A 26328-nucleotide genomic window follows, 5' to 3' on the forward strand; every position below is an offset into this window, starting at 1 on the left:
AACGGGTTAGCCTGCTAACTTAACATGTTCAGCAGATGGTTTTTCCCAGCCTGAGGGCGTTCACTCTGCCCAGTGGAATTCCATGAGGGGCTCACCACTGCAGCATAGAGCAAAAGACCTATTGCAACTTTTGCTTTGCAACTGTCTCCCTGTGGATACATCCACTTGAAAATCCAATGAAAATCCTGGAAAATTTGCCCTTCTGTTGTGTGTGCCACATAATACAACAGCAATGAAAATTGAGATGAAATTATACATCTGGGACTCAATGTGAGTTGCTCAAATTATTTGATTTTCATAAATATTCTCCATATGTTGACATAACCCAACACAGAGGATCCTGGACCTGTCTTCCAAGAGCATTCAGTCTCACTTAGGGGGCACTTTTAATGATAAACCTGAAGACTACCCATGCCAAAGTAGACACGCTATGTCAGCCCAAATGGGGTAAGTCCTCTTTAAAAGATGTACACTGAATGGTCACTTTATTAGATACTTCCTTTACAAAATAAAATGGCCACTGAGTGTATGCTCATTTCCTTCCGCTGTTGGATCCCGTCCACTTTAAGTTTCAACATGTTGTGTGTTCAAAGATGCACTTCTGCACACCACTATTGTAATACGTGGTTATTTGAGTTACCGTCACTTTCCTGTCACCGAGAATCAGTCTGGCCATTCTCCTCTGACCCTTTTATACTAACAAGACATTTTCACCCACAGAACTGTTGCTCACTGGATGTTCTTGTTTGCTTTTTGCGCCATTCTCTGTAAACCCTACAGACTATTGTGTGTGAAATTCCCAGGAGATCAGCAGTTTCTGAGATACTCAAACCACCCCTTCTGGCATGAACACTCATTCCACGGTCAAAGCAATTTATATCACATTTCTTCCTGATTCAGACGCTTGGTCTGAACAACAACTGAACCTCTTGACCATGTCTGCATGCTTATATGCATTGAGTTGCTGCCACATGATTGGCTGTTAGATATTTACATTAAAGAGCAAGTGTATGGGTGTATCTAATAAAGTGGGCACAGAGTGTAGTCATCTGGTTCCTCTGCAGAATTCCCAACTTAACCAACTCTCTCTCTCCTTGCTCACTCAACTTGTTCCAATCCCTTTGCTTGCCCTCTGATCCATTTACTCAACCCAAATTCTCCACCAAGTTATGGACAGCTCCCCCTGTGGGTTCTGCAACCATGCTGTAGATCTCATCCACTGACGACCAATACCATCTCCTGACCTCTACGTCTAAATATGAACCTCCTAAATACTAACTCTATCATCTCCTCCATATCCTTGAGAACTATGAACTCTTTCCCCTCTCCACAAGAGCTAGAGCCTGTTCCTACACATCGGTTGCTACCCTGACACTCCTTTTACTTCCTCCCACCATCTCAGCAAGACCCAGGAATCTTTCTCTCCAATCTAATAGAGTGACCCACAGCTGAATCACAAGCAAGTTTCTTTACATATTCCACAATGGTAGAATATGCAGAGATGAGACACTTTTGGGCAAATTTTTTCAGTAGGTCTCATGTGCTGCTGAAGTGTGTTTGAAAGCTTACGAAGAAAGCAATTGTTAGCCCACAATAAATCACTTGAATGATCGGACTTCACAGATGCCAGCCAATCCGTGAACACAAATCTTATGTCTTCCTTTTCATTTCCGACGTCATGACCTAACATCGCTGTACATGACTGAGAAAGCCTCGGAAATGAGAAAGAGCTGGATTTTTATTGAATAGACAATTTTTTGGGCACCCAACACCATAAAGTGAACACCTAGTTTATTTGTTGAATGCATCTGTGTGTTTTCTCTCTCTCTCTCTCTCTCTCTCTCTCTCTCTCTCTCTCTCTCTCTCTCTCTCTCTCTCTCTCTGTGTGTGAGTGAAAAACAGATCATATTGCAAATGCAACATTTCATTACTGACACTGATGGCAATTTTCCGAGCACTGAGCTGATTTGTGGTCATCTCACTGGGAAAAGCTTACTGATGTCTTGTGAGATCAGCAAGAATCGGCATTTGACATGTAGGAAGCTGTAACTATTTCACATCATGATCCGTCTAATTGACACAAAAAATAGGCAGCTGTTCAACACCCTGACTAAATCAAGCAGGGCAGAAATAGGCATGTCAGCACTATTTTCCATTGCGGCCACAGTTATATTTTAGTCTCCACTGTCCACTTGTCTGACTTTATTTGTTTACTATTTCCTCTTATAATTTATTTATTTATTTATTTGATTGAGATACAGTGCTGAATTGGGCGTTCTGTCCCTTTGAGGCACACTACCCAGCAATCTCCCAATTTAACCCTAGCCCAATCACAAGACAATTTACAATGACCAATTAACCTACCAACTGGTATGTCTTTGGACTGTGGGAGGAAACCCATGTGGTCATGGGGAGAAGGTACAAACTCCTTACAAGTAGCGGCGGAAATTGAACCCAGGTCACCCGTACTGTAAAGCATTGTGCTAACAACTACTCTACCATGCTGCCCGATGTGTGCTAAGATCTGCATCTTAGAATGTAGAACATCACAGCACAGTCCAGGCCCTTCAACCTATCAGGTTATACCAACCTGTTAATCTGCTTTAAGATCAATCTAACACTTTCCTCATACATTGACCCTCCATTTTAAATCATCCATGTACCTATCTAAGACTTTCTTAAATGCCTACAAAGCATGTAGGTCAACTATCATACAACACACACAAAATGCTGGTGGAACACAGCAGGCCAGGCAGCATCTATAAGGAGAAGCACTGTCGACGTTTCGGGCCGAGACCCTTCATCAGGTCAACTATCATGCCTGGTAGTGCATTCCATGCACTCACCATTCTGTGTAAAAAAAAAGACCTACCTCTGAGTCTCCTGTATACTTTCCTCTATTCAACTTAAAAATTACCCTGTATTGGCTACTTCCACCCTAACTATCCAGTCAAGCCATGCCTCTTATTACCTCGTATATCTTTATCAAGTCACCTCACATTCCTTCCACAGAGAAAAGTCCTTCTCACTCAACCTTTCCTCACAAGACAAGCTCTCTAACCCAGGCAACATCCTGGTAAATCTCCTCTGCACCGTCTCTAAAGCTTCCACATCCTTCCTATAATGAGGGCCAGAACTGAACACGATATTTCAGGGTTTTATAGAGCAGCAGCATTACCTCAAGGCTTCTGAACTCAATCCGCTAATTAATGAAGGCCAACACATCATATTCTCTCTGAACAAGCTTTGAGGGATCAATGGACATGATCCCCCCAAGGTCCCGGTGTTCCGCCACACTGCTAAGATTCCTACCACTAACCCTGCCACCTGCCTATAAATTTGACATTCTAACAGCATCACTTCACACTTCTCAGCCCAGCTCTGCATCCTGTTGTAATCTATGACATCCTTCTGCACTAACCACAACTCCACCAACCTTTGTGTCATCTGCAGTCTTACCAACCCACCTTTCCACGTCCCCGCTTCTTGAGGTGTGTTTTTTTTTTGCAAAATGGGAACAAGTGAAGGCCCATCCACTGTAAAAATGCTAAGCTCATTCCCTCGTCTCCAACTTGATATTGTCCCATACTCCTCAATGCCTTTAATCCTTCTCCACACTACATACTGAAAGTGATATTTCTATCCTTTTTCTTCTTTACTTAAGACCTTTACTCTAACACATGTGAATAGTGACCTTAATTATTTTGTACTTTTTTAGAATTACGGCACAGTAACAGGTCTTTCCAGTCCAACAAGCATGCACCACAGAGTTACAACCACATGGCCAATTAACCTACTAACCCGTACGTCTTCGGAAAGTGGGAGGCATCTGAAAGCCCAGATGAAACCCAACATGGCCACAGGGAGAATGTACAGACAGTGACAGAATTGAACCTGGGTCGCTGGTGCTGCAATACCGTTACGCTAACCACTATGCCACCGTGCCACCCCTAATTACTACTCCCCGCTTTCAACCTTTGAACTAAAACTGAAGACAGACTTTTGTCTGACATCACAGAGTATCAAATGCAAAATTGCACTATCTGAAAGTGAATATAGTCAGACTCTTCTCATTCACAAAGCGTGTACTGCTTCTGTTCATTCGCTCAAACACGTGAAGTCAAGGGCCCCGTCATCAAGGACACCCCAACCATCCAGGCCATGCTCTCTTCTCACTGCTGCCATCAGGAAGGAGATACAGGAGCTTCAGGACCCATTCCACCTTCAAGAACTCAGGAGTTCAGGAACAGTTATTACCCCTCAAGCAACAGGCTCTTGAAGCAGAAGGGATAACTTCACTGAACTTCATTCGCTCCATCACTGAACTGTTCCCAAAAGCTATGGACTCACCTTCGAGTACTCTTCATCTCATGTTCTCGATATCTATGGCTTATTTATTTATTTGTTTGTTTGTTTGTTTATTTAATTTTGTATTTGCTGATTTTTTTTAACATTGGTTGATGTCCATCCTGCTGGGTGTGGTCAAAGTTCAAAGTACATTTTATTATCAAAGTACATATATGTCATCATATACAACCCTGAGATTCATTTTCCTGTAGGAATACGCAGAACAAATCTATAAAATAGTAACTTTAACAAGATCAATGAAAGATCAACTAGAGTGCTAGAATCAAGTGCTTCATTCTGTTGTGCTTCTTGTATTTACTCTGATTGCCTGAAAAAAAAACAAATCTCAGGGTTATAAGGTATGGTGACATCTATGTACTTTGATAATAAACTTTCTTCGAACTTTGAACTTTGTAGTTACTAAATATCCTGAGCAATATAACCCAATAACAATTACAAAGAAGGAATTGACCAAGTAAATATTAATAACAGTATTCATCCAGGCAGTCAGCAGAGGCCGGGCTGGTCACGGATAATCAGAGATTAATCAATCACAGCCTACCCAGAGTCATTTCATATCAACTATTGATTAGTCCAAACTGCTTTGCACAGTCAGTCAGGATGAAGCAATCAATTACTTACAACTTTATTACACCAACTTTATTTTTGATATAATTCAGGTTCAGGTGCTTGTATGCTGATCCAGATGATGAGCTGTTTGAAAATAAGTGTACCTAAAGAGCTCTATTCCAGTGGTGCTAAAAATACATGTATCGAATAACTTACTAACTAAAAGTAATGACAACAAACTTCACTTGATTGGCTTTTCACCACCAGCTTCTGGGATCCATCCATCTCATTGCAGAATCTGCCGCAACAACATTTATCTTCTGTTCTTTACTGTTAACTAAAATAAATAATCTCACAGTCACAAGGCTCTAGTGAAGCATTGTTCTGCCCTATAAATTCCTTGTATTTTCAGACCAGACAAAAGCAGAAATCATTTTCCAGACTGTTGTGTGATAAGAAAACACAGAGGAGATCAAGTGAGATTGATCGCTTCTGAATCAGTCAACGAATATGCATTGATTTTTTTCATTTTATGCATTTTGACAACTGAACATACAAATCAGTTAATAAGGGATCAATATGCAAACATGTGGAATTAATTTTGAAGAGAATAATTAAGATAGAAGCTCTAGGATGATTTGATGACTATCTGAATAAAGGAAATTGAAACTTCAGTGACTTAATAATGCGTTACCTGTGGCTCACAGCAACTCTGTCAGTATCTCACTGTGACTCCGCCAGTGGCTCACTGTGACTCCATCTGTGGATAGGTACCATAACTCTGTTTTTTTAGTATCACACTACTTGTGGCTTAATCTCAGTCCACAAGCCATCCAGCCAGCTCCAGAGTTCACAAAACTGAACTGTAACAGAAACAAATCCAATCCAACAAGAGTTTCACAGAAAGGAGCAGATATTGCGTGTTCTACTGATACTAAATTGTGCCCTCAAGAAGTCTTGCCATTTCAGAATCCCTCACTAAACCCCTGCTTTATCTGACCTCAGTCTTCTATTTCAGTATTTCCTTAAAACCCAGTTCTTCACACACTCACTTACATTTCTGATCTCCTCAATCCTTGGCTCTATGCCCAAATTTTCTTCACTCTCTTTAATGTCTGAGGATATACAATATTTTCCCCATTAAAGCCATAACATGTACTGCTTGTTACTTTGCTATCTACCCAGGACAGATGATAGGATTATATTCTATCACAGCTTGAATCCAGGTTCTTTGGCACTACTTCGAAGGCTTGACAATGATCAGTCACTTACGTTGAAAAAGACATCCTCAGATAGAATTTTCAGGGACCTGTTTCCAGGCTGAGTATCTTTACGGGTTCCATCACAGCACTGCCTGGAGCTAAAAGAGGATGGCTGACCTTCCCGTGGTCTCTAAAGCAGCACCTTTCACACCAACTACAGGGCCTGATGACTTTTAACATGTGAGATCCTTTTACCAACTTCATTCAATATATCAACATCAAATAAATGTCACCGATATTTGTCTCTCAATACTTGACGAGGCACTGTGAGGAAATAATGGCTAAGACTCCCATCAATGTGTTCCTCTGGTTAGTATTGTCAATACTGTAGATGTTCAGAGTGATGTGGGCAGTTATCGCTGAGAATAACAATTAACAGATGAAGAGGAAACCATTGGTTAACGTCTACTTATCACACCAATGATTGCACGATTAGGATATCAACATTCAGTCATTATCTGCCAGATTTGCCAAGCATCTGTTTCTCTTCGGGCTGTGCTGCCAAGCACAACCCCAAAACTGAGGGAGCACATCTCTATCGGAACTGTTGACTTCAGCGGCAGCATTACACCATGAGCCATCCGCCCGTCTACGGCGCAAACAATCCCGTGACCCTATTCTGAAACCGAGTGTGTAAATTACCCCTGACGTTCTGGTTAAAGTATAATCCTTATTCAGCATCGCACACAGAGATGGGCGGCTTTAATCATAAGAGTACACACTGTCTGTGGAAGATTGCTGTGTGTAAGTTAGCTGTCATGGTCCCCAACAGTGACCACATTTCAAAAGAAGTCACTATGGCTGTGAGCAGTTATTATTCTTTAGATTAGATTAGCTTTATTAGCCATATGTACGTTGAAACATACAGCGAAATGTGTTGTTTACATTGAGGATCTGGTGGGGTCAGCCAACGGGTGTAGCTATGCTTCCAGTGCCAACATAGCATGCCCACAGCTTACCAACCCTAACTCAGATGTCTTTGGAATGTGCGATCAAATCGGAGCACCATGAGGAAATCCACATGGTTACGCTCCATATAGACAATGGCTGGAAATGAAGTCCAATTTTACAGCTAGCACTGTAAAGCATTGGGTTAGCCATGACACTACTATGCCAGCCCAATTTTTTTGGAATAACCTGACCTACAGGCATCATATAAAATCAGATCTTTTTTCACTATTCCTAAACCCCTTCACGTTGTTAATTCTCTTCTCTACCCAGAGCTTTTGATCTCAGTCCATTCTCCCAACACTTAAAACCACATTCGCCTCCCCCAACACCACACAAATAAACGTTTGCTCATTTTGCCCATTTCGCTGAGCATTTATGCTCCATCCACCAGAACAAGCGGGATTTCCCAGTGACCATCCACATTAATCCCACTTCCCATTCCCATTCCAATATATCCATCCATGGCCTCCTCCACTGTCATGATGACACCATGCTTAGGTTGGAGAACAACACCTTATATTCCATTTGGGTAGCCTCCAACCTGATGGCATGAACATCGATTTCTCAAACTTCCAGTAATGCGCCTCCCCCCTTCAACATTTCCCATCCCTTTTTCCCTCTTTCATGTTATTTCCTTGCCTGCTCATCTCTTCCTTCTGGTCTCCTCCCCTTTTTCCTTTCTTCCATGGCCTTCTGTCTCTTCCACCAATCAACTTCCCTGCTCTTTGCTTCATCCCTCCCCCTCCAGGTTTCACCTATCACCTAGCATTTCACTCTCTCCTCCCTCACCTTTTAAATCCACTCCTCAGCTTTTTCTTTCTCCAGTCCCATCAAACTGTTACAGCCCTACACATCGACTGTACTTTTTTCCATAGATGCTGCCTGGCCTGCTGAGTTCCTTCAGTATTTTGTATGTGTTGCTTGGATTTCCAGCATCTGCAGATCTCCTCTTGTTTGTGATTTACTCAGCTTTCCTATAGTTTTGCATAACCTTTCAGGACACAGGATTACCCTCTCGTCTTCTCTAATTTCCCTTCATGGATCCACTCTACTTATTTGAGTGGGTATCTCTAACCTTAAAATAAGTCCTGTTTTGTCAACAGCCCCCCCCCCCACCACCTCATTACCACATTGAGTGATCCTTCAAGATGGGAAACCTTGGCCCCAACCTGACCTCACCTGATCTGACACAACCAACTGATAATAGCCCATGTTATTTCCAAATGGAGCAGCCACCAAAGAATGGTGGAAGCCCAAATATAAACAAGGCATCACAATCATTTTCCAAGACCAAAGCCAAACTGACAGCAGGATTTCAACTGGATGGATAGTAGCATAGCAACAGGGCAAACAGCAACATAGCAACAGGGAGGTAGCATCATAGCATGGCAACAAGTCATAGCAACCAGGAAGGGATGGCATAGCAACATGGCGGAGGCAGAACTGAAACAGGGCAGGGAACAAATCGAAAAAGCATGGCCAAGAACAAACGTAGCAGAACAACAGAGCAGATTTAGCATCGGAACAATGCGAAGCAGTTGGATATAGGCACCATGGTAACTAGGTAGGGAGCTTTTTCATGCTATATGACTTGCTGCTGATAGAAATCAATTAAAAATTACTTTGCAGCATTGCTGATGGGAAAGTTTGAAGCCTTTACAGTTAAATGAAATTGTCAAATTGATCCTTTTGCAGTCTTTGAAGAGGTCCATCAAACACTACACATTGCATTAAAATGGACAGAAGAAACAATCTATATTGGAAAATGGTCACCTCCAGTACTGTAAATTAATCAGGATTCCACCCACCCTATCCCATACTTTGAAACATATCACCACGACTCAGCTCCTTATACAACTTTGAAAAAGAATACAAGAGTCCTCACCAGTACTCCAGCCACTCTCCAGTTTTCAACCAGTTCTGAAGATGAGATCATGTGTCTGTAGCATTTTGCAGCTCTGTACTTCTGTCTCGAGGTGGAAATTCATCAGGTCTAGAAGCTGCAGATCATCATGTCTCTCCCCATGCCATTACCACGACACCCTGAGGGAAGTTTACTGTCCCGACATTCAATTGGAAATGCTACAAATCACTGAGCGAAGGAGCAGAACAAATGGAAAATATTGTTGATAAATTTGCACACTGCTGGACTGAAAATGAAAATAAAATTGATCTCAAATAATTTGAGAAATGGAAGCAACTGTTGTATAATTGTCCCCTCAAACCTGCTCAGCCATTCAATAACATCGAGGCTAAAATCAACATTGGCCTCAAGACCATTTTCCACTCTTTCCCCAGATCCATTCACTCCCTTCAAGTTCAAATATCTGTCATTCTGTGGTTATGTTCAGTAACTTCACTTCCACAGTTCTCGAGCAAAGAATTCCAAGCAGTCATAAACCTTGAAGAAAAGGCATTGCCTCTCGAAAGCATGCCAACCATCTAGATGTTGAGTGTACACCAGTAGACAGGCAGCATGAGTCCAAGTTCTTTTTTCAAAACAGCAGTAAATAGAAAGTGTGTCTAAATGTCTTACATTAACAGGACTGTGTGATTGTTCAATTAAAAAAAATGAGTGTGTGTGTGTGAAAGACAGAGAGAATCACACAGAAAGACAAAAATAATGAGCAGTAGAGAGAGGCAGAAGGACAAATAGAGAAAAAGATTACCTGAGCCCTGTGTCTTTTGGCCACCCAGAGGACCAGAACATTTATGATAGTGATGTAAAATGGAGACTCCATATAAAACCTTCTTTCCTGGAACTTTAAAACTGCCAATAATCAAAAATCATTAGAGCCAGCTAAGAGCCCTTGGAAGGAGTACTCATGGTCCTGTTTATGTCTAGAAACATAGAAAACATACAGCACAATACAGGCCCTTCGGCTCACAATGCTGTGCTGAACATGTCCCTACCTTAGAAATTACCTAGGGTTACCCATAGCCCTCTATTTATCTTAGCTCCATGTACCTATCCAGCAGTCCTATCATATCCGCCTCCACCACTGTTGCCGGCAGCCCATTCCACGCACTCACCACTCTCTGAGTAAAAAACGTAATCCTGACATCTCCTTTGTACCTACTTCCAAGCACCTTAAAACTGTGCCCTCTCATGCCAGCCATTTCAACCCTAGGAAAAAGTCTCTGACTATCCACATGATCAATACATCTCACCATCTTATATACCTCTATTAGGTCACCTCCAATCCTCCAACGCTTGAAAGAGAAAAGGCCAAGTTCTCTCAACCTATTCTCATAAGGCATGCTCCCCAATCCAGGCAACATCATTGTAAATCTCCTCTGCACCCTTTCTATGGTTTCCACATCCTTCCATTAGTGAGGCAACCAGAACTGAGCACAGGACTCTAAGTGGGGTCTGACCAGGGTCCTATATAGCTGCAACATTACCTCTTGGCTCCTAAACTCAATCCCACGATTGATGAAGGCCAATGCACTGTATGCCTTCTTAACTACAGAGCAGCTTTGAGTGTCCTATGGACTCAGACCCCAAGATCCCTCTGATCCTTCACACTGCCAAGAGTCTTACTATATTCTGCCATCATATTTGACCTACCAAAATGAACCACTTCACATTTACCTGGGTTGAACTCCATCTGTCACTTCTCAGCCCAATTTTACGTCCTATCAATGTCCTGCTGTAACCTCTGCCAGCCCTCCACACTATCCACAACAAGAGTCGCTTTGTTTTACCAGTAGTTGCATGTAAAGTGGACTCTGTGATGTTAAGGAAAGGCTGCACAGATAGATAGATCCAGGTAGGTACAGGTAGGTAGATGGATAGGTAGATGGATAGATAGATAGATAGACTGACAGACAGACAGACATTTGCTGATGCAGTTCTGTATCTAGCTTATTTCAAATCCTTCAAACAAATTGCCTCATTTATTCATAAAATATAACATACATCATCCTCCATTAAACAATGATGAAGGTCACAGTCATTTCAATGTCCTTCTCTCGAAGAGTGACTTCTCTTTTGACAGCTGAGGGTGTTTGAAGATCAAGACCAAATTACGTGGTCTACCAGACATCAGTGGTCCCTGCCCATCTGTATGCTTTTGAGACTGATACCACTTACGGCAGGCACATGGAGTCAATGGAGGGCTGCCACCAATTCTCTGTCCTCATAATCTACTGGAAGAATATGTTAAACAATCTCAATGCCTCCTTCCAGACTAATATCCCCAGCACCCCGGAAGTCAAGGCCCGTTGGCCAAAGCCCCGGATCTGCGAATCTCTGCAAGCTTGCTCGGGTAGCTGAAGGCCCTAAGTCTGCGTGTCCAGGCTGAAGAAGAAGAACTATCTTGCAGCTAGAGGTCAATATGAGAATAGATTGAAGGGAGGAATGAAGCTTTTGTTGCTTGTTGAGTTCAGTTTTGTTGTGTTCTGTATTGTTCTGCCAAGCAATCTGAGCTTGCTATATTGGTGCCGGAATGTGTGGTGACACTTGCGGACTGCCCCCAGCACACCCTCGTGTGTGTTAGTTGTTAACGCAACTGATGCATTACACTCTATGTTTTGCTGGACACTTGATTAAGAAACTTGAATCTTGCATCTTGAATTGAAGTACTAAGCAGGATAGATAGTTCCCTTGCCTGATGCTAGACTTCATTCCAAGCTCTGTGAACAGAGATTTCTAGGTGGACAAAGGAAAAGGTCAAAAGATATTCTCAACACCTCCTTGCAGAATGCAACAACCCCACTGATTCTGAGGAACATGAACACTCAAAGTGTAGAAGATGCATTTAGGATGTCACAGAGAATCTCGAGTCTATGTGTTAGGACCTCATAGACACAGGATACATAGCTGATGGACTGCATTTTTCTCAAACAACTGACCCACCTGCATAATCGGGAAACCTTTACTCCAGGTGATCAAGGTAGTTCATCTCTCAGATCAGAACCCACAAAACCAAAGTGGGGCCTCATCACCCTCAATCCTGAGAAAATAACAAGAGAGAAATATACCCAAAATATATATAAAATCCATTAATGTGTGAATCATTATCACATTATCACCACATCATTGCACTGCAGATGTTAAGTCCCAGGTGGCACATTCTAATTGTCACACTTCAAAGTCTTGCAATTCATTCTCAATAAACTGAACCAGTCTTTCTCCTGCATCTGGAAACAGCTATAACTGTGGCCCCAATGGATGTTTTTCCCTACACTTAACTATTAAAACCAAAAGGACATTTCAGGAATTTTGAGGGGTATAGAGAGGGTACCTGCAAGCAGCTTTTTCCACTGAGGCTGGGTCAGACTCCAACTAGAGGTCATAGGTTAAGGGTGAAATATTTAAAGAGAATATGAGATGGCACAGTGGCATGATGCTTTATAGTCTGAGCGATCCGGGTTCATTTCCCACTGCTGTCTATAATAAGATTATACATTCTCCCCCAGACCACATGGATTTTCTCTGGGTGCTCTGGTTTCCTCCCACAGTCCAACAACATAACAGTTAGTAGGTTAATTGGTCATTGTAAATTGTCCTGTGATTAGGCTAGGGTTAAATTGGGGGTTGCTGGGCAACACTGCTCGAAGGGCCGGAGGACCTATTCTGTGCTGTATCTCAATAAATAAATTAATTAATATCTTCACTCAGAAGGTGGTGAGAGGTGGAATGAGCTGCCAGAGGAAGTGGTAGATACAGGCTTGATTTCAACATTTAAGAAATTTAGGATAGTTACATTGATAGGAGGTGTATGGAGGGCTATGGTCAGGGTGCAGGTCAATGGGTACAGGCAGAGTGTAATTGTTCAGCATGAACTAGACAGGCCAAAGGGCCTGTTTCAATGCTGTAATGTTCTATGACTCTTTGAGGAAAGCAGCCAAAGTGAGAATTTTATTCCAGTTTCAATTGCCTTCATGCAGGCAAGTTTGAGGTGGGGAAGAAATCAGAAAGGATATGTTGTTACACAGTGATTTCATGAATGATACAATGCTGAGTTGAAACCGGCGTTCCGAACAGAATGCCAGCATTTCTACAGGCTATTGAAAATGCCAAACACAGAAGCCGTCACTTAACTGACAGCCCACGCAAGTGTGGCACTACCTTTATGTAAGTGAATTGCTGAGCAAGTAGTCAGTGGAATCACAGTTCACTCTGTGGAATAAATATGAATGAAAGCTATACTTCATTGAGCTTCAAAGCACTAATGAAATCAAGAAATGAAGCACGCTGTGGAACAGTGAATACTGTGATTTTTGGCAGCCATTTTATTCTTGGAGTCAGCTATAATTTTGTATACTGTCCATGATAATTTGACTCCAAAGTCCATACTACTCCAGAGCCTCTGCACCATAAGATTAGTGATACATCTAGAGTCATACAGCACTGAAACAGGCTCATTGGCCCAACCAGTCAATGCCAACCAAGATGCCCCTCTAAGCTAGTCCCAATTGCCTGTGTTTGGCCCATACACCTCTAAACCTTTCCTTTTCAAGTAGCTATACAAGTGCCTTTCAAATGTCACTCCATATATTGAACACCTTCTGCGTGATAAACGCCACTCAAGTTCGTATTACACCTATTAGTATTTATTTCAAGAGGACTAGAATATTAAAACAAGGATGTAATGTTGAGACTTTATAAAGCACTGGTGAGGCCTCACTTGGAGTACTGTGCGAAGTTTTGGGCCCTATATCTTAGAAAGGATATGCTGAAACTGGAGACAGTTCAAAGGAGGTTCGCCAAAATGATTTCAGGATTGAATGGCTTATCGTGTGAAGAGCATTTGATGGCTCTGGTCCAGGATTCACTGGAATTCAGGTGAATGAGGGAGAACTCACTGAAACCTATCAAACGGTGAAAAGCCTTGATAGAGTGGATATGGAGAGGATGATTCCTATGGTGGGAGTGTCTAAGACCAGAGGACACAGTCTCTTTCTTTAGCCAAAGGGCAGTGAATCTGTGGAATTCTTTGCCACAAGGCAGAGATTGATACATCCTTTATTCGTCAGGATATGAAGGGATACGGGGAGATGGCAAGAGATTGGGACCGAGAGGAAAATTGGATCAGCCATTATGAGATGGTGGAGCAGACTCGATGGGCCAAATGGTCTAATTCTGCACCTATATTTTATGGTCTTATGATCTTATCTCTCTCCTCGCACCTTAAACCTAAGCCCTCTAATTGGTTTGATTCTCCAAACCTGGGAATAAAGGTGGTGTGCATTCACTTAATCTGTTTGATGATTTCTGTTTGATCATCTTCAATATCCTAAACTCTGAAGAATAAAGTCCTAGGCTGCCCAGTCACTCTATGTATAACACAAGTCCTGGCAACAGCCTAGTAAATGTTTTCCATTTACCTTTGACAATACAGTGTTCAGTTGGCCCTTCCAGATCTTTAAGCCTCACTACCCCAGCAACCTTTGGCAAACCCGATAAACCCTAACCTAATCACGGGGAAATTTACATTGAGCAATTAACCTACCTTGTATGTCCTTGGACTGTGAGAGGAAACCGGAGGACTTGGAGAAAACTCACGTGGTGAACGTACAGAGAGTCCTTATAGAACAGCACCAGAATTGAACTCCGAATTCCAGGATGCCATAATATTGTGACGCTAACAGCCATGCTATCATTTTTCGTGTGTGAAGGGGAAACTAAATAAATTCAAATAGGTCAGGTTGAACAACTAGGATTAGCATGGCAGCTCCACTTACGTTTGTATTATACATCACAAAGAATAAAACATAATATATGGAAATACACTGCAATAACAGGTATTATGAAAAGTATTACAATGAGAGAAGTGCATGGATATTGGATTTTGGAAAGGGTTTAGTGAAATGGTTTGGCATTTGCAGAAGATATGATTGAGTGTGGGGAATACTGTGCACTCTTTCCAGCTTAATGGCACCTTCCCTACAGTAGGGTGACCTAAACTGAACAAACGATAGTCTGGGTGCAGCCTCACCAACGTCTTGTTTAACTGCAACATATCATCCCAAATTTTCTTGCTCAATTCTGTGACTGAAGAAGGCCAGCCCTCCTTCACTATCCTGTCCACCTCTGACTTCAGCTTGAGAGAAATATCTATTTGCACTCTAGGGTTTCTCTGTATACAATGCTCCCCAGGGCTCTGCATTCATTGTGAAAGTCATACCTTGATTTGTATTCCCAGGACGCAATCCCTAAATTGCCCAAATTAAACTGTATTTGCCATTCTGCAGCCCACTTACTCAACTGATCAGGATACCACTGTAATTCTTCATAACCATCTTCACCGTCTATGGCACTGCCTATTTAGTGTTGCACGTAAACTTACCAACTATATCTTGTACATTTTCATCTAAATTATTGATATGGGTGATAAATAGCAATGGGTTTAACACCAACCCCCAGAGGCATGCCATTTGTCATAGGTCTCCAGTCTGAGAAGCAACCTTCTACCATCAATCTCTGCTTCCTTTGTATTCATTGCATTGCATGAGTTTCACTGCAAATAAAAAAATTTGATAACCAAAAGGTTAATAAAATAAAACATCTGTAAAGAAATGAAAACAGGTAGCCATTGTTCATGTAGATTTTACAAGTGGATCCCTTGACCTGTCCAGCCTCAAACTCAGGTTCCGTTTGACACAAGAACAGCCCTTTGATGTCACATCTAACAGCACCAGTCAGCCTTCAAGATCCAAGGATGATGCAAAAACATGGGCCAGAGTTCAGGGATCTGAGACTTCAAAGTTCCCAGAGATTCTGAGTTTATCCCACAGAATTCCCAAGTACGAATTGCCTTCTAATTATCAGGAACATTGATAAGTGATTATACAGATCCTGCCTGCCCAAAGGCTTGGTTACTGAAGAGTTGAGAGATCGATTTTTACTTACCAGTTATATGGAGATATAGCACAGTAACTGGCCCAAAGAGTCCATGCCAGCCAATAGGTTTCAATGAGATATACCCTCATCCTTCTAAACTCCAGTGAGTACAGAGCCATCAAACTCTCCTCATACATTAAACCTTTCATTCCTGGGATCATTTGCATAAACTTCCTCTGGACAATCTCCATTGCCAGCACATCCTTTCTTAAATAAGGGGCCCAAAACTGCTCACAATACTTCAAATTCGGTCAGAACTCTGCCTTATATAACCTCAGCATTGCACATGTTGAGTTTTAGGGCAAGTAGCCCATGACTGAGGTGCTCATTAGCATGCCAAACAAAGCATGCAACAAGTCTTTTCAAGCACACTAGAATCCCTTGGCAAAACAGTCTTCATCTTTATCTCTCTGTATCACTTCACAGAAATAAATCATCAACATCAGCTACTCCAGTTCACATTTCAGACTTTATTTCCCCCCAAGCCCTGAACTAAAAACTGGGTAGGGTTGATTTGTGTTGTAATGAATGACACTGAATTGCAATGTACTGTCAACAAATTAAACAAGGTTACCTCTGCACAAATTAACTGTTAGACATGATTTGCTTAACAATTATATTGAACCCTGCACAATTCAGTTCAATGATGAAGGACTAATTGGCTAGCTCCCTGCTCAAAGTTCATTCCAATCACCTACTCAATCTATGCCTAAACATTCTGAAGAGTAAATATGAAATACATTTCATTTATTGATTAACTCTACATACGAAGCAAAATTAATCATTTGTTACGCCACAGTTATGCTGTTGGTTATGTTTTGTAGGTTGTAAATTCTGCACAGTTCTTTAACTTAGCTCCACAGATTAATTCTTCAAAGACTCGTTGATAAATAATTCAATGCACTATTAAATGAATATTATGCATGGAAGGAAGTGAGTAAGAATTTAGAACAAAGTTCAAAGTTCAAAGTAAATGTATTATCAAAGTATGTACACCATATCCTCCAAGCAGACCACAACCTTGTCATAGTTTGGAGGCTTATATGCCTCAATGACCCAGAGAGCTACATTGGCTGAAATCAGGACTTTATGCTTTGGCTCTTAGTAGGGTCGCCCATGCCAAACAGTTCAAAGGGAAGGCCAGACTAAGAGTCTGCCAAGTTCAGGGGTTCAGCTCAGGGTTAACAACCCTGACTGGTAAAACAAAGTGACATAGGATCAGAAGATGTAGAATCCTTATGGGTAAAGTTAAGAAGCTGCAAGGGTGAAAAGACCCTGTTGGGAGTTATATGCAGGCTCCAAACAGTAGCCAGTCTACAAATTACAAACGGAAATGCAAAAGGCATTTAAAAAGGGGAATGTTGTGAAAGTTATGGGGGATTTCGATATGCAGATAAATTGTGAAAATCAGGTTGATGCTAGATCCCAAAAGAGGGAATTTGTAGAATGCCGATGAGATGGCTTTTTAGATAAGATTGTCTTTGAGTCCACTAGGGGAATGACAATTCTGGATTGGGTGTTGTGTAATGAACCAGATTTCATTAGAGAACTTAAGGTAAAGGAACCCTTTGGAGACAGTGATCATAATATGATAGAATTTACCTCGCTGCTTGAGAAGGAGAGGCTAAAATCAGCTGTATCAGTATTACAGTGGCATGAGAGAGGAGCTGTCCAAAGTTCATTGGAAGGGAACACTAGCAAGGATGATGGCAGAATATATGGCTGGTGCTTCTGGGTGAAATTCAGAAAGCGTAGGAAAGGTACATTCCAGAAGAAATACACTAAAGGGAGAATAAGGTAACTGTGGCTGACAAGGGAAGTAAAAGAGAGCATAAAAGCTAAAGAGAAGGCATATAATATAGTAAAAATTAGTGGGAAGACAGAAGACTGGGAAGCTTTTAAAACCAACAGAAGGCAACTAAACAAAAGCCATAAAGAGAGAAAAGGTGAAATATAAGGATAAGCTAGCCAATAACATAAAAGAGGATAGAAAAAGATTTTTCATATATAAAGAGTAAAAAAGAGATGAGAGTGGATATTGGACTACGGGAAAATGACACTGGAGAGGTTATAGTGGGGAACAAATTGAATAAGTATTTTGTATTAGTCTTCACTGTGGAAGGCAATTGGCAGATTGCCAGAAATGCAAGAATGTCAGAGGGCAGAAGTGAGTGTCATTGCTACTACCAAGGAGAAGGTGCTTTGGAAGCTGAATAGTCTTAAGGTAGATAAGTCACCTGGACCAGATGGTACAGACCCTAGAGTTGTGAAGACATGGTTGAAGAGATTGTGGAGGCATTAGTATTGATCTTTCAAGAATTACCATATTTTGGAATAGTTTCTGAGGACTGGAAGATCGCAAACGTCACTCCATTCTTTAAGAAGGGAGAAAGGCAGAAGAAAGGAAATTATTAGCCAGTTAGCCTGATTTCAGTGGCTTGGAAGATGTTGGCATTCATTATAAAGTATAAGGTCTCAGGGTACTTGGAGACACATGATAAAATAGGCCAAGGTCAGCATGGTTTTCTAAAGGGGAAGTCCTGACTGACAAATCTATTGGAATTCTTTGAGGAAATAACAGGCAGAATAGACAAAGGAGAATCAGTGGATGTTGTTTACTTGGATTTTCAGAAGGCCTTTGACAAGGTACCATATATAAGGCTGCTTAACAAGACAAGAGCCCATGGTGTTAAGGAAAAGTTCCAGCATGGATAAAGCAGTGGCTTATTGGCAGGAGGCAAAAGAGTGGAAATGAAAGGGGCTTTTACTGGCTGGCTGCTGGTGACTAGTAGTGCGTCACAGAGGACTGCTTCTTTTCATGTTGTAGGTCAATGATTTGGATGAAGGAATTGATGCTTTTATGCTCAAGTTTGTTGACAGTACAAAGACAGGTGGAGAGCCAGGTATTGATGAGCAAAATGTCTACAGAAGAACTTAGAGAGTTTGGGGGAATTGGTAAAGAAGTGGCAGATAGAATGTAGTATAGCAAAGTGCATGGTAATGCACTTTGGCTGAAGAAATAAAGGCATGGACTATTTTCTAAATGGGGAGAAAATTCAAAGGTCAAATTTGCAAAGAGACTTAGGAGTCTCAGTGCAGGATTCCCTAAAGATTAACTTTTAGATTAAGTCAGTGGTAAGGAAGGCAAATGCAATGTTAGCATTCATTTCCTAAGGACTGAAATAGAAAAGCAATAATGTAATGCTGAGTCTTTATGACGGATTGGTCAGACTGCATGGGGTACTGTGAGCAGATTTTGACACCTTATTTACAAGAAAATGTGCTGGCATTGGAGATGGTCCAGAGGTGGTTCATGAGATGATCCTGGGAATGAAAGGGTTAACAATGCAAGGGGTGTTTGATGGATCTGAGCCTGTACTCATTGAATTTCAGAAGGATGAGGAGAGATCTCATATTGAAAGGCCTATAGAGGATGTTTCCTGCAGTGGGAGAGTCTCAGATCAGAGGGCACAGCCTTAGAATCGATAGATGTCTATTGAGAAATAATTTCTTTAGACAGAGAGTGGTGAGCCTGTGGAATTCATTGCCACAGATGGCCGTGTACAGGCCAAGTCATTGAGTATGTTAAGGGCAGTGGTTGAAAGGTTTTTGATTTATCAAGCCATCAAGGGGTGTGGGGAGAAGGCAGAAGAGTGAGTTTAAGAGGGATGATGAATCAAGCATGATGAAATGGTGGAAAAGACTTGATGGGCCAAATGGCCTAATTCTGCTCTTTTATGTTCTGGTCTCATGGAAAGTGAGTCTACAGGCTGTATAGTCGGTATACTACTGAGGCAAGTGAAGCCATCTATGCTGGTCCAGGAGCCCGATGGTTGCAGAGTAACTGCTCCTAACACCACACCTAATGGTGTAGAATCCAAGACTACCACTATGTTACGTTCTGAAACTCCTGAAATTAATCGAAAGAAAAACACCAAAGAATGCTTAATCAAACAATGTATTTACAATATTACTCAATTATTACTGACATATTTAACACACAACATACCGCTCCTCCCTCTTGAGTGTATTAATGAGAAGAGAGGGTGATGAGTCAAACGTAGGCAGACAGGATGGGCTCAGGAGGGGAGATTTCGACTGGCACAGATTAGTGGCGTTGAACAGCGGTTCACTTTCCTGTCTTGGGGCTTGTCACTTTAATTTGGCTCGACGCTTTAATCAGTGCATTCTCTTCCGGCAATGGCTGAATTTCCTCTGCTCCAAGGTGCCGTCCCTGCAGTTCCTCCCCTATCCACCCCTTCAGCCCTGTATATTTGCATAAGCCCCCATACAACTTTCAGTGTAACAGACAATTCATGACTTATTTAATTTCATGAGTGAAACAAATAACCAAATAAAACTGAAAAATGTCACCAGTTCCCAAAGGCAAAACTCAAACATCAGAAACAACTAAGATTATGATAAATATGGTCTCATGTTATGATCAACATTACCTGGATGAATATATTATGCAATTGATTGAGACAAAATATCGCCGGCCAAGATTCATCTGGGATGGACATAAAATGTCATCTGAGTTGATTATTTACTCATTAATAAATGTCGAAACTACTGGAAAATTCTGTAATAGTTTTAAAAAGTTACTGTTTCAAACAATGACCTTTCCTCAGAACAGATTATTTACATTAACAGCAATCTTTTTCTTTGGTTGGTGATTTAGTTAGTTTGACCCCTCCCCCCCCCCAGCTGATTTTATAATTTGCCGATTGGGCTCAGTGTTAAATGAGTTTATTGGATTTGATAGGTCCAGTGATTGGCTGACTCTGTTAATCAGGGATGCTTGAGGTGGTTGGCAAACTTTCAATAGATGTTCTGCTTTGCATCCCTCTCGCCAGACCCCTGGCTCTGTAACCAGCCTCTCTTGTTTAGGTGTATGTACATTCAGCGTCAGCACCCCACTTCGAGGTGAACGATCCTGCATTCCAATCTGGCTGGCTCCTTGCACGCTTTCCATCCGTGCTGGGCTGAGCATCAAGCTAGCAACTCAGACTCCTAAAAAACAGACTAATGCTAAGGAAATGGCAAAAAATGCCACCTGATGTGCCACAAGGCACGAGAAGGAACAACGTTCTTCCTTTAATTTAGCACAACTGCTTTAAGGCACACTATTTAATTTACTTTCTCAGCCTCCTTAAACATGTCACCTAAAATAATCTTAGATCTCCACAGATGTACCATAGACAGCATTCTGTTTGGCTGCATCACAGTCTGTTATTGGGGGTGGGGGGAGACAGAAGTGGGGCTACTGCACAGGATCGAAATAAGCTGCAAAGAGTTGTAAACGTATTCAGCTCCCATCATGGCCACTAGCCTCCGTAGTATCCAGGACATCTTCAAAGAGCGGTGCCTCCAAAAGAGACCATCCATCATTAAGGACTCCCATCACCCAGGTCATGCACTGTTCTCATTGTTACCATCAGGAAGGAGCTACGAGAGCCTGAAGATGCAACTCAACTGTTCCGAAACAGCTTCTTCCCCTCTGCCATCCGATTTCTGAACAGAGACTGAAATCATTTTTCATTTCCATTTTTGCACCGCTTAATTTAACTATTTTACAGATATCTATTTTATTGTATGTATGTGTATATATATATTTATTGTAATTCTTTTATTTCTATTATTATGTATTACATTGTACTGCTGCTGCAAAGTCAACAAATTTCACAACATATACCTATGATATTAAACCTGATTCTGATTTGATACCTGCTTTTCACTGTATCTCAACTTAAAACTTCCTTTTAAACCATGAACACTACCTCTCTTCCTTTCTCGCTCTCTTTTTGTGCTACATATTATATATATATAATTTATCTTATTGTATGTTTTCCTTAGGTACTGCACTGTACTGCTGCCACAAAACAACAAATTTCATGACATATGCTAGTGATAATAAACCTGATTCTCATCTCTTCAACCTTGCCCATTTGATCTCTGCCTTCGACTGAAGTCCAACGATCATTTGTAAAGTTCTAACGGAGTATCGTTACATTATCATTCTGATACAAATGTGAACAAGTTCTTCATTGCATTATTGATTAGGTTGGTTGATTGGTCTGCTTGATTTGATTAGATTGGTTGATTAGTTGGACTGGTTATTCTTTTGATTTGATATAATTAAGATAACAACAGTTGAGCTTTAATGTAGCTGTTGAGCTTTTGGCAAACAAGGTTGAAAGTTGAGCCAAGTTTTGGAGCATTGCAGCGTTTCCCCATCAAATTAAAATCAGTTTAGTTCCTAAACTGGGCCAATAACTACTGGCTTAAGTTTCACATTACCATCCATGTTAACTTAATTGAGACTCAAACAACTGCAGTACTGGAACCTGGAGCAAAAGCTGAAGAGATTTAGTGAGTCAGACAGTATCTGTGAAGGCAGCAAGATGATCACCATTTCAGGCCAAGACCCTGGATCAGGACTGAATCAATTCTGTTTTAATTGGTGGGCTATGTTCTGTTTAGAATGAAGGTGGACCTTTGCCCCACTGTTGTAACATCACCACAATCCTGGACAAACACCCAGCTGTTCCTCTTTCCAAAATTTCTACCTGACCTGCTGAGTGTACCTAGCATTTTCTGCTTTCATTCCAACTTGGAGGTCAGTTAGGAATCAAGATGGTGAGTCTTGATGGTGGTGAAGACCGAAATTGGAGGTCCAATATCTGTGAGTCTGGGAACAAGGACTGAAGGCCCAGAGGTGGCTTGTCCTGGCTTTGGATGACTGAATTTGTATGTGAGTGGCTGGGTGGGATGTAATGTTCCCTCTAAGGTTTGCGAGTGTGTGTACACACACATCTTTTGCTACTAGTGCACAAAGCATTTAAACTGCACACAAAATGATGTCACCCTCCACCTCATTGGCATGTTAAGTATATTTCATGATCATACACAATCGCATTTCCTTTTCCGGTTTTTAATGTGGATAGTATTGAATTGAATTGATTTTATTTCTTACATCCTTCGCATACGTGAGGAGTAAAATTCTTTACGTTACATCTCCATCTGAATGTGCAATGTGTAAATTATAGTCATTTGTAATAAATAGTATGTAGAATAAGATATACAACAGTACAGTCAATATTGCTCAGAAGTACAACTGTGTCAGCGTGAATTAATCAGTTTGATGGCCTGGTGGAAGAAGTTGTCCCAAAGCCTGTTGGTCCTGGCTTTAATACCACAGTACCGTTTTCCAGATAGTAGCAGCTGGAACAGTTTATGGTTGGGGTGACTCAGGCCTCCAATGATCCTTCGGGCCCTTTTTACACACCTGTTTTCATAAATGTCCTGAATAGTGGGAAGTTCACATCTACAGATACACTGGGCTGTCCGCACCACTCTCTGCAGAGTCCTGCGATTAAGGGAAGTACAGTTCCCATACCAGGCTGTGATGCAGCCAGTCAGGATGACATGGAGTTTGTGATTATTTGTCTGCAGATTTTAGAACTAGCTTATTCATACTGTTTTTATTGAAGAAACTATTGATTGACTAGGTCGATTTCCAAAGTAGCAAAGAGCGTGGTGCAAAAGAACTGCTAGTTCATTTGAAGCAGAATGGCTTGATGAAACAGTCGAAACAGCTACACCGAAAGCTCATAAGGTCAGGAACGTGCAGCTACGAGAAATATTTATGTACGATGTAGGAACTAGTGTTACCTCTGTGTATTGTTGCGATGCAAAAGTTGCTGTAGAATTTGCAAGTGGGAAGAAGTGAAGTGATATTGGAAACTAGACTTTTTAAAGCATCATTTAGCAAGCAAATCACGTATGGACAATGTGCAAAAGCTCTGGTGAGAAAATCCTTCATTACCCATCACTGGCCAGCTACATATATTTTGTGAGAGTGCAGGTGAATGAGAGCAAAAGCTATCAAACCCAGAAGTTCTTATTGAAGACCTCTATATATAAAATTTAGTGCGCACGTGTTGTTGTCACTGGGCTAAAAATTGTACAGCACAAAATTTTTGCGCACACCGGTCATTACAAACTGGAGGGAACATTGGTGGGAGGTATAGGAAAGGGGTTTCTTTTGCTGTTGGCCTTGTTCTGTTTTGTTGTTCTGTGGAATACTATGCTGGCACCAGAATGTGTGACTACACTTGCAGTCTACCAGTACATCCTTGGGTGCATTGGTTGCAAGTCAAGTCAAGTCACTTTTATTGTCATTTCAACCATAACTGCTGGTACAGTGCATAGTAAAAATGAGACAATGTTTTTCAGGACCATGGTGTTACATGACACAGTACAAAAACTAGACTGAACTACATAATAAACAACTCAGAAAAAAACTACAATAGACTATACATTATAGATTAACATATATAACATTATATACATTATAAACTATACATATAGACTATAAAAAATGATACATTTCACTGTCTGCTTCGATGCACATGTGATAAATAAAACTGTATCTGTCATTATCCCCAGTAGCATTAGACAAGCCCACCTCTGCAAATGGCTGAATCCGTTCATGCTTTCAACTTGGAAGGTTGGTTAGAGATTTAAAAGTAACTGACTATTGAAAAGAAAGTAACATTCTTTTTTTTTAATCTCCCTTGGCAATGCAGTCAAGAACTGGGAGTGGTGTTGCCCAGGACGACTAATTTAAACTCGGGGAGGGGAAGTAAGCTGTCAACCCATAGGCCAAATCTTGTTGGTATAGTCCCACAAGTACTGCCCAAGGAACCTACCTACACTGTCACAGGATGGAAAGGGCTTTCAATATCTCAGAAGTGATTACACCCACAGTATAATGGCAAAGGTTCCACCAAAGCAGGTACCTGTCATTGAATGGTCAGTAAATGCCCAAGTTCCACATTTCACAGCAAATCTTCAAAAGTCCAGGACTTAACTGAGTTTCGACAGTGGAATCACACATTCAATAACAGCCAGCATAATCTGGCCTATTGCAACACAATCCACGTGCTGATGGAGCAATGCATTCTTATTACCCATCCCTTCCTCTTGTCAAAGTCAGGTTCAGTTTCATGTCTCTGACCACGGGTAACCTAATGCTAGAATAGCTCAATGAATAATTAGGGCACTGGTATTACCTTGAGAAGACATATAGATATATATAGATACATATACATATAGAGAGGGTGCCCATTATGCTCCTGGTGTTTAGAGCAGCAATGAATGTCCTCCATCTCTGTCTGTCCTTGGCCATTAAAACCTTTTTTTGGTCTTAGCCTTCGCAGTGTTCATCATGCCAGTAGCTTCCTCTCTATTTTTACTACTGTCGGTCATGTAAGTCACAGGTGGAGATTCAGGAATAACAGTGCACTGGGATGTAGAAGGATTCTTCGTTGATCTTTCAGTAACAATGTTTATTTTTTTTTTGACCAGTCGGGGTTGTTTGCCCTGAGCTGAACCCTTAAACCTGGTGGACCGACAGGACCACTGAGCCTCTAACCTTTGACCTGTTTAGCATGGGAGACCCTGCAAAGGGTCAAAGCGCAAGGCCCTGACTCCAGCCAACACAGCTCTCCAGGTCATTGAGGCGCACAAGCCTCCAAACCCAATGGCAAGGTTGTGGTCCTTTTGGAGTCCCCATTCCACAATCCTTTTGCGTCATGGTGGAAACGTACAAATTCAGAAAAGGAGTGAAATACTCAATCTCTGAGACCTTCTCTGCTGTTGAAGAAGGTCATAGTCAATCTGACTATACCCTCAACTTAGCATTCCTCTCTATCTAGGAACTTTACATCCTCTTTGCTTATTAAAACTGTATCTACCTCTGCCTTAAAAGTTCTCCGAAGATCATGCTTCTACTTCCTTATGAGGAAGAGGGCAGTTTCAAAGACTCACAACCCTAAATGCCCTATCCCTGATATAAGTGCTGGCACTTGGTTCTGGGTTCTTCCAAAAGAGTAAATGACCTGTCCACATTCACTTCATGAAGACTCTCAGCTCCTCACTCACTCCAACAAGTACAAGCCAAGTTTATCCAAAACACAAGATATTCTGCAGACACTAGAAAACCAGCAAGTCAAGCAGCTTCTAGGGAGGGGAACAAACAGTCGACATTTCAGGCCAAGACTCTTCACGAGGACTGTGTTTACTGTTTTAGTGGTGTTGCTTGTCTTATGAAAGAGAAAGGAACTGAAATCAAGAAGGTAACATCAATCATCAAACATACCCACCCTCTGGGCCACACCACCTTCTCATAGCTACTATCAGGCAGAATGTAAGAAGCCTGAAGTCCCACATCACCAGGTTCAAGAACAGCTATTTCCCTTCAATCATTTGGTTTTTGAACCAAGCTACACAACTCGAATCACTACCTTAGTATAGGAACACTGTGACCTACTTGACCACTTT

The sequence above is a fragment of the Hemitrygon akajei genome, chromosome 30, assembly GCF_048418815.1.
Source record: "Hemitrygon akajei chromosome 30, sHemAka1.3, whole genome shotgun sequence".
NCBI classification, from domain to species: domain Eukaryota; kingdom Metazoa; phylum Chordata; class Chondrichthyes; order Myliobatiformes; family Dasyatidae; genus Hemitrygon; species Hemitrygon akajei.